Source organism: Paramisgurnus dabryanus, chromosome 1 (genome assembly GCF_030506205.2).
Source record: "Paramisgurnus dabryanus chromosome 1, PD_genome_1.1, whole genome shotgun sequence".
NCBI classification, from domain to species: domain Eukaryota; kingdom Metazoa; phylum Chordata; class Actinopteri; order Cypriniformes; family Cobitidae; genus Paramisgurnus; species Paramisgurnus dabryanus.
Genome location: NC_133337.1, coordinates 35,483,444 through 35,498,081, shown reverse-complemented (window position 1 = coordinate 35,498,081; position 14,638 = coordinate 35,483,444). Strand labels below are relative to the sequence as shown.

Below are 14,638 nucleotides of genomic sequence, written 5' to 3'. Positions count from 1 at the left end.
CATATAGTATCCAAATATTGCATTGTATTATTTTTGCTATTACACAATATTGCAATAATTGATCTAATGTTCGGGGTTGAAATAGTTAATATGCATACTTTATTTTCTGTATTTCCCTAAGGATGTCGTGGTAAGTGGAATAACATATGCAGTAATGTATGCTGCCGTGCAAAGCATTTTATTCTAATAGTGTATTATTTAAATATCTCTAAACTGTGTCAGATGTGCAGCACTAACATAATTTTGGATTTCGGAAGGTATAATTATTAACTGCTGACATTTGCAAAAGCAACCAGGCGCGCCATGCAAATTGCCCAATGTCGTATTTGCGCCTCTGCCTTTTTAACCTTTCAATGACGGTAACCCAAAACGCACTGTAGTCATTATTGCTCTTTTGTAACTTTAACCCTAGAACACATACAAGCTTTTCAAATCACATGAGAGTCTTTTAAAAATGATCTCAGCGATGGTGCATTAAAGTGCTCTGAGGTTGAGCCCTGAAAAGTACCATAAAGAGTTTGTTTTGATTGGCGTTTGATCATTTGGCGTTTGTCTCAGAGCCTTGTGAAGGATGGGGCCTTACAGAACAGCTCGCTGTTTGGGAGTTGGCAGCCGACCCAAAACCAAAATTGTATCCTCAAATGAACTTTAATGCAATGTACAACACTGCACGCGTGCCAAGTCCCGACTTCCCGCTTACACGTTCTTTAGTAAACATGCAGAAAAATTAACACAGAATCGGTCCGCCTGACATGTAAAGACAGAGAACAGAACTTGAGAGGGAATAAAACTTTAAGGGATTGTATTGTGTTTTAATGGGAAGAACAGATTTCTTTGCACAGTCGACCGTGTGCTGCTATTTCTCATGTAAAACGTACCGTCTTTGCGCTCGGCGATCGTGATTGGCTAACGTACATGGCGCAATGTGACGTAGACGCTTCGCACCTTGTGCCAGAGTGTGACCTGTTGTCTTAAGCGAATCAGACTTGAAAAGTAAGAGGGGTGAGCGCTTAAAATTCGATTTAGCTGGAACGGTTTTATACGGATGCAACTCAGCCCAGATTTGGTGTTGGATTGAGGGTGTGGTGTGTGGGTTGCTACAAACCAAGTGTGTGTGTGTGTGTAATGAGAGGTCAATGCCATGAGAGAAGAGAGCAGAAAGAGGAGGCCGTGAGTGTGGCGGGGAGATCTGGGCGGATCAGGGTTTTCGATCCCTCCTCCACATTTGTGTGTGTGTGTGTGTGTGTGTGTGCATGCCTGATGAGCAGCAGGAGCCTTCATGCAGTCGTGTTCGTTGAACGTCGTGCATGCTTTTATCAACTTTGTAGTTCGATAAATATGGAAAACAACAGCCATAAAAACAACAACCGGGTCGTGATACAACACCTGCAGTCAAGGGAACACAGAGACCGAACGCTGACCTCACACTAGCATGTTTTGGTATGTGGTTTTGGTATAATTCTTTTTGTAGTAAGATCATCCGTTTGAACTATTTATTCGTTGCAATGATTGTTAAAAAAAAAAAAAACAGCTGGACAGGTCTAAAATAGTTGCACGGAACAGTACTGGCACGTTTACGTGAATGCGTAAATAGGTTTATTTGTAAAAATAAGCCACAAAATAAGTCAGTTTTCTGCGTCATTACCACAATAAAGTACTGTAGTGGATCACAAGTGCTTGTAATTCTAAACATGCTGCTCATCGAGGCATGGTCAAAACCTCAATCGGTTGTAGGAGGGAGGCGCGAGGGAGGTATGCCCTGAATGATTTAAAAACATGATTGGCAGCACGCTCAGCTAATTATAAACGCAACCTCTCCCCACCAAAACCCAGGCAGGATCTCAGGTGCCCGGGCACGGCTGCAGTGTGTGTACTTGTTTTTGTATATGTGGTCACTGCAGATGAAATCTCATTGCAAATTGTGACAGATGTTTTACCTCCAAAGACTGTTCCTGTCAGTACTTGACTCCCACTTAGGGCAGCGGGAGAAGGTCCTGCTAATGTTTGCACACTTCATTTTCCCAGAATTCCCCATGCTCGATGGTCATCTCTCACCCAGTTTGAGGGTTTAGGGGTTGAGAATTTTTTTTTTAACCTTTTAAGACGTGGACATCAATTTTTGTGTTGTTTGCACCATAATACTTAATTCTGTGTAACTGGAACCTGTTGTACACAAACGTGGACCTGCTTCATTTTCAAATAAAAATGTTGGTTATTATAATTATTAGTTCTTTCTAACCCCCAAATAGCTGGTAGAAATCTGAAAAAAGACAAACCAAAGCTCAGGTCGTAGGAGGTTAATTCTACTTTGCTATGTACTATTAGGGTTAATGCAATTAATCGCTTTTGATTTTTAATTTTTGATTCAAACAATTATTGTGCGATTAAAATATAAATTGTGTTCTGCTTGAAGCCTATTACTTAAGAAAAAGGTTTAAAAAATACATATTTTCAAAGTTATTAGGTAATCGTGTTAAATAATCGTAATTATGATTTTGCCCATAATCGAGCAGCTCTACTTTGTACTTTGTTTCAGGGTTGCCACAGTGATGTGGAAATTAAGTCACGGAAATGAATGAAATTCTAAAAATATTCTGTAAAAAATATAAATACAGAGAGATATGCTCGGGTCTAAAACTTGCAATTGAATACAAAAAAGCTTTTTGTGAGTGCAGTGCCGATTAAATGAAGGCTTTTTAAATAATCATAACCAAATGGAAAATTATGAAGTGTTGTTTTTGTTTAGATGTTAAATGCATTAAAGCCCAATGAAAGCTAAAGATTGAGTTTTGTCCTGGCATTCGAGTGAGCATGCTCATTGAAAATGCTGTTTGAATGGTTAGTAACTGGTGTAAGCGTATGTTTGTGTGCACTCTCCGGGTGAACCGAAGTCTGTGTCATGGTTCTCTCCTCACAACAGCCCTCCCTTCCCCATCGAGCCCTCTCTTACTGGCTGAAGCGATGATTTAAAAAAAAAAAAGATTTGCTCACGTACTCCACTGCCTCTCGGTTTCATCATCAACTTTTTTCCCTCCACTTTAGTTTTCCCTCTTCTCTAATTCCCCCCCTTCTCTCTCTCTCTCTTTCTGTGCAGAAAAAAAGCTGTTTCCACAGTGCAGTCTCCGCCCCATTACCCAGGCTGTGCCAAGAGAGGGCGGGATTTCTGTTACTCTCTGAATTTTAACCCTGTAGCACAAACGATTGGCTGTAGCCAGTAGTTCCTTTTTGTGACACAGCCACAGTGTTTTCCTTGACTTCCTTTAAATGGCGTCGAAATGTGCATATGTGGTTTGGTCCCCTTGAAACTTTCAAATAGCGACCAGAGGGGTGTAGAGCATTGGTAGTTGTCGTCCTTGCCAGGGTTAAAGGATCCTTTCTGTCGGCCAGCTTTTGAAAATGGCCGTGTTCTCCTGCTTGTTGCGTATCTTGGTGAGGGGAGGTGCCGAGAGTTCTATCACTTTAGCACCACCCTCTCTCTCTCTCTCTCTCTTCTCTCGCCCTCCCTCTCTCATACAGTGCTTCTTTCTCTTGCTCGCTCTTTCCCTCGCTCTAAAAGGAGTGCAGGAGGGCGGTGTTGGAGCTTTTTCTGGGACAGGTGCCAATTCCAAACAAAAGACATAAAAAGGCAATGAGTGAGAGATGCCTCGAACGAAAGCAAGAAATATGTTGCATGATTCAAACGAAAGAGCAAGTTTGTTGGTGACCATGTGCACGGCCGTGTGCACATCCGCGCATGGAAATGTGGAGCGAACGAGTGCCAGAGCTGCGATTTTGAATACTTTTTGTAGGTCTGTCTCTCTCGCGCACTCTCTCCTCTAGAGCTGTTCATCCACTGAAGGCATTTCAGTCATGGGGGGTGAGGGGAGGGGGCTCAGTTTTCAAGCTCCTGAATTATTCATAGGCCTGGGCCAACGCTGCGATCGGACTGGCTGGGACATTAACATGCAGCGGACATTCTGTTTGTCTGTTTGCTAACATTCCTCATTCAAAGACTAGTTAACTGCTAGACGGGCCGACACACGTGTCTCTCAGACTGCTATTGTGGCATGGGCCTGGTCGTCCCAGATGAGGGGACTGCGGGCATACGTGTAACCCGGTGCTTGGGACCTGCAGCTTGGGTGGGAGGGTTGGTTTGGCCCCCCGGCCTACCTCCTTCAATCCTTATGTGACTGCTGTGGAAAGCTCACTGCCTGCTCTCTCTTTTTCTTCCTCTGTCTCTCTTCTTCAACACAGGGCTGGTGAAGTGAGAAGAAAAGGCCTTCAGCACTTGCCTGGAATGTTTCTATCTACCGACGCCTGTTTATATATAAGGTAAGTTGCATTTCGTTTGCTGTTTGGTTTCGCGACAAACGTGCATTTCTTTCTAGATTTAAACAAATCTATAGGTTAAGAACGCACGCAAAGCGTCTTCTCTTTTATTTGGCTGGGCTTTACGGTGAAATTTGTTTTGCGCGAAATTTTCGTTTATAAAATTCCTCACGCAAATGGCGCTTAGGAATACGTAAAGGGAATTACAAGAGGCACCTAAAAGGACTGATGACTAAGGTAGTCAGTAATCCACATGGCAAAGTTTGGGGGTTAATGTTTCATTTTCTCAACCTTTCAATGTGCTTACCCTAGCCCTTTATCATATCGAGTGGATATTGCCCTGTAGGATCGTCATAATCACCTTGTAATGTGGTTTATCTAACGAACGGTCGATTAATTACGATTATTATTGTTACTCTCTAACTCCAACATCATTCGTATTCTAAGTGTGTGCAGTTATTTGTTAAAATTAAAAGGTTTGTGATTGCATTTTGTGTTCATTTTAAAGACGTCTCCGTTAACGTCTTTTTTCTTTTTATATATACATTTATAATTTGGTGCAATTACTATTATTTAATGCCCGCTTTTTACCGGTCTCTGTGTAAATTGCGCTTAAAAAATTTTTTTATGTACACATATTTATTTTTTCAAAGAACTTCTTAGCAATGTATACACACATTTTTCTATTGATATTAAATATACTGTATATTGTAACTGCGCTCTTAACGAAACCATTTGACGATTTAGAAATAAAACAATGAAATATTTGTAGACCTGTTCAAAAACACGGTTTTTATAAATATTTCTTGTTTTGGATTTTTATACTTGCGTGGTTAGAAAAGAAATTACCATCACAGTACCCTTTTCTCTCTCTCTCTCTCTCTTTCTCTCTCTTTCTCTCTCTCTATCTCTCTCTCTCTCACACACACACACACACACACACACACACACACACACACACACACACACACACACACACACACAAAAAGCCCTCTCAAGATCCTTTCAAAATTGAGTAATTGATAAGTAAAATCAAGTTTAGTGACTACTTGAGAATTTCACAGTGAACTGCAGGGTGATATTTGAGTATAATTTAATAAGATCCTGTGTGATCAATACATAACGTCTTGTGCTACTAGGATTGACGTTAAACAGTTTTGTTACTTCTTTCATAAAAATGATTTTGGCTCATAACAGGCTGTTTAGTAGCGAGAGTGAGAAAGTCAGCGGCAGTGCTGCTGATGAAGTGCATTGGCACAAAAATGACACGTTGGGTTGGCAGTGCCCTCTCTCCACCCCCCTTTTTGGATGTGAATGGAGTGTTCCAGAGATGATGTATAGTGTAAAGAACAGAGCAGGTGGCATCATCTAAGAATTAGAGGGGGTTGGGAGGAAGATTTCATTTCTCTTTTAGTTTTATGCACTTAAGATTGATCTTCATTGTTGTGTGGATATGTATATGCTCTTTTAACACAATAAGGATTATTTTACCTTACAGGTTAAGATGCGATATTTACTTTTAAAAATGACCTAAAAGTTATCATAGTAAGAATTATGGTTGTCATAAATGTGCTTGTGTGTGTTTGCCATTTTAAAATTTAATGGCCAAAATAGAAATGCATGTGTGAAAAATTCCCAGACATGCCAAAGAACAGCCAGCATGCGTGCACTAACAGAGACACCCACCATCGCTGTCACGTACAGACGTACATGCACACACACCCAGACACACTTGCAGCCATGTGCTCCATAAAAGACCCCTGATTCAGCCCTGAATAGAGTTCCCACGCCTCAGTGTGTGTGTCTATAATAGTTAAGGGTGTAGACCCCCCACTCCCCCACCCTTTTCAAAAGATACTTGTGTACTCACACATACACAGACACACACACAGTCTAGACTAAAGATGTCTCCATTCTGTTTATGTGTTTTTTTAGCAGCTACACACTTTGAATCGATAATTAGTTCATTTTAGACAAAGTTACATTCGATGCAGGACGTGAACAATTTCGAAAGCTTTATAATTCAGTAAGTATTAAGTAAATCTTTAGATTGCAATAAATTGCACTTAAAAATAAAATCAGTTTTAAGTTTTAAAATAAACTTACACTTAATGCTTAATCAGTTTTCTTAATGTCTGATTACTTATTATATTAAACTTATGGCAGTTTAATTGAACTACAGTTTTGCATTAAGAACATTAATGATGTGAACCTGCAAATTCTGTACCAATTACATCACGATTTACTTAAAACAAAATTAGTGTGAGCTGCCTCAAGCATGTTGTGTTCACCGTTGAATATTAATGGGTGTGTTTTGAAAGATATTAATTGGGTTAATCAGAATGTAGTAATGATGTGTAATTATTTAATTTCAGGGTTTCAAAATGTTAAAAGATCAAAAGTCTGTGTGTGTCTGTGTCCCTGTGTGTGTGTGTGTGTGTGTGTGCGCGTGCATGCTGTTACTTGATAAAATTTTATTTTACGTTTTTTTTGTGATGTACGTGATGTGTTTTGTATGATATTTATTTTTAATACCTAGAGGGTAAAAGCAGAAAAAGCTGGCAGACATTTGCATACCAGTGTGTATGCATGTTTGTATGAAATATTTAAAAAATTTTGTCACCGCTTAAAAATAGGAACATACGTGATGTTTTTATTTGAGTGCAGAAAACATCAGAGTATTATTTATTATTGCTGTAAACATCAGAGTATTATTTATTATTTCGTTTGTAAAAAATATTAAAACAAATATTAAATACATAGTTTTTATTATTAATATTGACATAACCGTAAACGCAGAATCATTTATTTCATGCTATTTACTTGACAAATAGAAAAAAAACTTTACAAAAATTATAATAATTTTATCAGGTATGTTTTGCATGTATAGATGTGTCTTTTAGTTTCTGTCTTTCAAACTTTCTTTCAAACTTTAAACACTTGTTTGCACATTTAGATATAATGTATTTTACATTTTTCAGTTTTTTTGATTTATCTAAATGGTTTATAATTTTTTGTCTTTAAAAATATTATAAATATAATCATATTTTATATTTATTTATGAATTAAAAACCTCACCTTAATATGGTAGTCCCACAGCAAGTGTAGTGGAAAACCTAATTTATAGAGCAAATAAATATTATAGATTAAGTGCATACAGGAAAAACATTATTATTATTATTATTTTCATGTTAATATATTTATTAATTCCTGTAATAAATAATTATACGTATGTAAGTACTGTGAGTGTAGTGTGAGTTTAAAAAAACTCTTTAACAATTTTCTGGCAATTATTTGAATAATTTTAGATCGACATAAGTGGCAAAAATCAACACCCTAAATAGAAACAAGACAGGCGTGTTCTCATACATTCCATTACAATCAAGATCCCTAACCAGTAAACTTCACTCAACACCCTATAGTGACTGAGGGCATTTAAGGATAACATTTCTCAACCAACTTATTTCCCATGGGCGCAACAGGAGCCAGACATGATTGGCAGGTGACAAAAGGTGGGGCGGAGCCGAGTAATTGTTAATCTCTAGGATGATGCCACGACAGAGAGGCGCTTGCGATTTAGGAGAAATAGCTTGCATTCTTGCTGTGAAGTTTGCATGCATGTATATTTAATAGATAAACGGTTTGTTTCATTATAACATATTACAGTCATATTAATCATAAGCTCTAGAAAATACGTGCAAATAAACAGCCGAAGCAGCAAAGACAAAGCAGAAAAATATTATGATCACTTATCAGTCGTGCAATCTACGGTTCAAAGTTTAAACTCAAAGTCCATAAAAGCCATTCATGTCCTGTCAGCCTGCAATATCTTGAACCTCGAGCAAGTCATCAGGTCTTTTTGACAGATATAACACTTGATATAAACAGATTTACCTTATGAACAATAACCAGCTTAAGTGTCAGTCAACAGTTCCTAAATCAGCAACTAAATGAAATGTCTTGCGCACGTCTCTTTGTCTTCACGTGTTTGTGCCTGTAATGTTGACTCTACGCAAGCAGCAATATAAACAAATTAAAAGTTAGCTGTTAGATTCCTCTATAATGGGCCTATTGGCACTAAAACATTCTTACTAATAGTGAAAATCGCTCTAGTCGCTGGTGGACGGCGCCACCTTCTGGCTATAACTAAGCTACTCGATTACCTTTCTAAGCTTTGTGGGAGGACAGTTTCAAGGTCTTTATGAGCACTAATGTAAAATACATGACAAATATTTATTGCTAAGAATGTCATAATTTGCCTGAGTGTTTAGTGTACGGTAAATTGCTTATATATTAGACATCTGATGCCTCTCTTTATTAATTGCTGCCTTAGGGAGGATTTAAAGAAGTCTTTGTGTATAAATAAAGACATAATATGTGTTGTAAAGTGTGCCAAGGGATTTTCAGACTAGTTTTGACACGATGACATGATAATAGTAAACGTTTTGCCGGAAAAAGATTTTCTTTTCTGTCACAGTGCTTTGTTCTGTATGGTTAGTTTCTGATCCGTCTTTCTCTTTTACAGAGAACGATCCAACTTCCATTATATGTTAAATGAAACAAAACTTTAGGTAAAATACAGCAAGCTGATATTCAAGCATAGACCATTTCAGAAAACCATATATAAAATAATATGTTTATTCAGGTACAGATACATAAAAATACTAAATATGAAACTTATGAGAAAAAAAAGTGTAATTCCCTGTACAAAATGTTCAAACGCAAGATGTAGTGAGACTCTACTGTGATGCATCTGTGCAAGCAGTTGGACATTGTTACTTCATGTCATAAAAGTTTATTTTTTTACACGTTTTCTACAACACCAAAAGTGGCCACAGTAATACGCACTTGCGCTTTAGTCATTGTACTCTTAGTGTGAGGTTAAACTAACCCAATGACAGGAGAAGGAATTTGTGGTCAATTCATCTAACTGTTGTTTGTGTGTATATATATCTATCTATCTATGAGTGTGTAACTACTCACTCCTGTGAGGTTCGTGGCCTGTGTGAGTCAGCAGCGTGTGTGTGCCTGAGGTAAACCACACTGCTGCCCACAGCCTTACTCATTCACACTGTACCCTGCTTGATCTGACCACACACACACTAGTTTCCAAACACCCCCATCCTAATACTCGCGTGCACTCAGGTGTACCCGTACAACAACATACAGCGTAGATGTCAAATATCATGTGATTTTGGTGCATGAGTAATTCTCCCTCTCGTCCTTTTTTTCACAGATGGCAAAACCAGAAGTTTTGAAGAATTTTGAAGGATCTCGGAATGAAGCTGAAGCTATCAGACAGAGGTGATAGTGGGTGTATTCGGTAAAAAGCAAGGGAGTGAAAAGTGAAAAGTGGTTTTACGCAACATACAGTACATGTATTTAACCTTTTAGAAGCCATAGAGCTAAAAGTCGCACTGTGTTGTGCAATCCTAGCCTTTGATGATACGCAGTATCAGATTTTATCAGAAGGCATTTTGTCAGAAAACATGAAATGGAAGCTATGGACGCAGGAAGAAAGAGGAGAGAGAGTTATTTGGGGTGAGGTAGTAGGTTGTATAGTTTGAGGGTTTAACCCTTGCTGTCAGATAACTATACAACTTACTGTCTTTCCCGAAGTGACCGCAGTGCCTTCGCTTCAGAAGATCAGACATCGACGATAAATAATGGAAGCATCTGTGGATTTACAAAGTGATGTTTTGATTCTTATGTTTCCATCTGCCTTACTAAAATAAGATAGAATTTAGTTTGCGTCAAAGATTTTCGCATGTCAGTACAGAGGACAGTGCATTCTCGTGTGACTTTTAAATAAATAAATGATTTCTTTACACCAAGGGTGTGTCTCAATCAGCTCCCTTGTTCAGTAGTCAGGGCACTGATCATGGATTAGGCCATTTTAAGGGCTGTCTCAATCGCAAAATCCTTCCAGTGCACTGGAATGTTCGTTCCCTAAAAATTCCCACAATGCAACGTAAAAACCAGTGAGCATCGATGGTCCCTTTGTTCCCTTACGTGACCTTTTCTGAATCTCACCAACTGAAAATCATGTGATCCAACTTAATAAACTTTATGAAATGTGACCACTTTTATAAAAACAAACGTGTGTTTTAGTTTTAAATATAAACACACATTGCTACACAGTAAGGGAACACAATGTTAATATTTAAAATAATAATATATATTTAAAATTGTAATATATATATATATATATATATATATATATATATATATATATATATATATATATATATATATATATTACAATTTTAAATAAATATTATTATTTTAAATATTAAGTACATTTTATTTATATATATATAAATAATTATTTAAAATGTAAATATTTTATGATCACAATGCGCTTAAGCATCCACGTGACAGAAAAATAAGTGAACAGTGTCCCAATGTCAAGTGAGCTAGGGTCCTTACCAGTGCCCGAACCTGTGTACACGATATACTGATTCACGACCTCGGGAACGAGGGAACGAATTGAGACACAGAGCAAATGTGCTTGCAGGTCCAGGCTGTAATTATTACTGATAGCAATGATAACAGTAATGGCAAGAAATAGCAAAATACCTTTTTTGTATGTGGGTAGACCATTTTATAAATTTTAAATGATTTAAAAACAAAATCCAGTCTTTTTGACAGATTTAAATTTTTTTACCTGCAAGTTTTTTTTCTCATTCATTGACAATCAAACCCACTATCTAGATATTTCTAGCACCACTCTCCACTGTCTGAGGGAGTATCCCATTTGTAAAAAAATATGGCCTTTATCATGGCATACAGTATGCAGCAGTGATGTTCGTACAGGGTGAGGTAGTAGGTTGTGTGGTTTCAGGGTTGTGATTTTACCCCATCAGGAGATAACTATACAACCTACTGCCTTCCCTGAAGGGCAGCAAAACACCGCCAGAGACTCACTTTATCTACTATAACAAATTATTTTCTTTACTTGTGCTTTTTTGAAAAATGAAATGTCCCAAGCTTCCTGTTATGACATTTTTATGACAGCACAGGTCTGTGAAACTTTCCAATAAAGATGTTTGAAAGATTGCTTGTTTTTAATCATTTGTTATAATTAGGTTATTTAAATTTAATCATTTTTATAATGGATCTCATTTCTGGATCTGTTTACCCTGCAATGTTACACAGGATCAATGGCATCTTCCATCTTTTGCATACGCGGAAGTGACACAAATCTGAATGTACAGTAAGATGTATGCTTGTTTCAGTCATTCTTCATTGCCCATACTCAAGCCAAGATTATTTGTATTGTAAATAAAACATGATCACGCCCCCAGACAGCCATTAACTTATGCTAAGAGCTATAAGGCTGAAGGCAGACTGACCCTTCACTGTTACACAATTTATGGGCGCTAGCTGGCAGATATCCACAGGAGCCCTTAGACTGGCACTCCAAGAAACATTAGCATGGGATGTGTACAGAATGCACTGTTCATGTCACCTTGAAAAAGTTGCATTTTTTTGGAAACAAGTGTTATGAATGTACAGTACATTATCTCAGTGTTGCCAAAAGGGAATGTAGAATTAACTATTGTTATAAAAATGTTAGAATAAATCACTCAAGATTAAGGATTTAATATTTTTCACTGGTGCTGTCCTGTGAGCGGGACACCTAAGTTTAACTTAATATTTTTCATATTTCAAAACCTTTTAGCAGACATAATAATGCAGTAACTGTAATTTAATAAATTTGTGACGAGAGTATGCAGCAAAACTCACAGCAAATCAACATAAAGCTGAGTTGTTGGATAATTTTATGTATTAAAATATTGTAATTTTTATGTATTACAAATAAATGTAAACTGCTATAAAAATATATTTTTACCTTCAGAAACTTCCCTAAAAAACATTAAAGGGTTGTCTTTAAAACAAGATTAAAATTAGGCTTCTAGACCAAAAAAATGCCAGAGTTATATTAATTTGAAGGTGTACATCACCTTTTCACCCCCCACACTCAAAAAGGGCTTCGCCAGTTAAAGGGTTAAGTAACCTTATATAAATATTATTAGATGTTATGCAGTATGCATACAAATGCAGTAATAATGAAAATCAAGTATTAATTTTGTAGATTCTGACAACTTTGTGTCATTATGGCGTTAAAAAAAAATTTGGTAAGACCTTACAATAAAGATGTATTAGTAAATAAACATAAATGCATTAACTTACATGATAAACAATATAGTTTATCAGCATTTATTCTTGTTTATGTTAGTCAACAAGTTATTCATTTTAGTGCATGGTGCTTTAACTAATAGCTACGTGTATATATATATATATATATATATATATATATATATATATATATACACACATTCATAAATGCTTAAATTAACATGCACTAAGATGAAGTTGCTACATATATATTATGTATATATATATATATATATAGCTACGTATACTAAGATGAAGTTCATGTTAGCTAATGCATTAACTAATTTGAGCAAATAAAACCTTATTGTAAAGTGCTACAAAAATTGTATTATATATATTTTTTTTAATCCTATTGATATTTCATGAAATTAAACCAAGCTCCATTTAATGTTCAAATGTTCACCTTAATTTAATCAAAGGGAGCAAATAATATGGTTAATAACAGAGTGTCACCGCTAGGTGGCAGCAGAAGCAATATGTTGGGAACGTGGGCGATACCTTCAAAGCGTGCAAAATGAATCGGCCGCTAAGGTGATTTTAAATCTGTACTCCGCAATCAGACATGTTATTTAGATAATAATCATTTCATAGGCATTATATAGCCTCTCCGTACATAACAATAAACCAAGGCCGAATGAGCTTTGGTAATTTCAGTCATTGATATAACACAACTTCATCGCTCTTCACAACCAAGCGTGTTGCCCAGCAACTCAAGCTTAAATTGGCTGTGGGCGTGACCTCCCATCCTACGTCGCGCAATGATTGGCTGTAACAATAGGTGTGTCGGGGGGTGTGTAATTTCGTTTCCGGAACGGGGGAGCGCATCTAGCGTCAAAGCTTTTTGACAGCAGTGGTTGCGGTGAATTTTAAGTAGGACATTTAAGGAGTACTTCAGCCGATCTGAGTCTTGACAGTGTCAAAGCCCGTGTTTATATTCATGCCCGCATGACAGCCCGGGATTGGGAGGTAGACGCGCCACTTTTGTAAACAATGCGCTTGTGCAAAATGAGAATCATGTTTTGTCCGGTTATATGTACGTAAGTACTGTAAAATAGTGCGGTTTAAGCTCCTCCAGCATGTAAACATTCAAAAACAGATGTTTGTGCTATTTCCAATCATTTGTATTATACTCATGTATACTTTAATAAATCACAGGCACAGCAATAGGCGTATATTCGTATTTGACCGCTGTTGAAACCTTACAGCGTCTTTCTTATATGACACTTTGTTGCTTTTTGATTAGTCTGTTATATTAGTGAAACAAAGTGAAATTAATTTAGTTGTCATATTTAGTCGATTATCATTCAGCATAGAGCAAAAAGATGATTTTGATATTGTATTGCTGTTTATTTGTCCGTGTTTTTCTGCCCTATGATTTAATCATATAATTAACATAAATATGTGAAGCACGTGTAAACTTTAAAAGTTCAGTCTAAAATATTTATTAGTAGGTTATTATTCAAGAAAAAAAAATTTATTTACTGTCTTGTTTTACTACTATCCAAATGCAGCAACACAACTTTAGTTGTAAATGTATTATGTCAGGCATGCATTATTTATAGTAATTTTATACGAAATATAATTGTGTTATAGTTGTGATAAATTAGAATTGTAATTAAAAATGAGAGAGAATGAATCTCATATGTAGTCCTTCACAAAATTTCCAGAAGTAGTAACACATTTCATACACTGTAAAAAAAATAAGCAACATTTTTGTTAAATCAACATGTATTTAACTTAAACAATTAAGTTTAACTATTTCAACTTGATTGATATATAAGTTTGTCAACTTTTCACAAGCCAAAACATTAAATAGTAGCTTGAATTAACTTGCAAAACCAAGTTCATACTGCATTTTTTTTTACGTTGTAGAAGCTCATTGTTGCAAACTGTTGGCTTGTGATTTATTTCATACAGAGAATTGGTAGCCTACATATCTGAAACAGCAGGGTCTGTCTATTCTGTTCTGTTATTTAACTTGTTAAAGGGTCACACGCAACTTAAAGCTTTGTGTCATCATTTTGTGCAAGTGCATGGCGTCATTGTGTGGGTATGAATTAGTGAAGACCTTGTACAAGTCAGCATATACTGTAAGTTACTACATTGCATTCTCTTTAGAAGAATCCATAGGCAAGGCTGTGTATTTTTT

The 14,638-nt window shown here is 36.6% G+C and overlaps 1 long non-coding RNA gene across 1 annotated transcript in view; it reads left to right on the top strand.

The window, feature by feature from the left end:
* LOC141282196 (uncharacterized) overlaps window positions 1–11,367 on the top strand; it is a 31,308-nt gene extending 19,941 nt beyond the window's left edge. Inside the window, exons 4-5 of the long non-coding RNA XR_012336719.1 lie at window positions 4,234–4,311; window positions 9,545–11,367. This is a non-coding gene — a long non-coding RNA (uncharacterized lncRNA). The remainder of the gene's footprint in view (window positions 1–4,233; window positions 4,312–9,544) is intronic.
* Window positions 11,368–14,638: the final 3,271 nt, after the last annotated feature.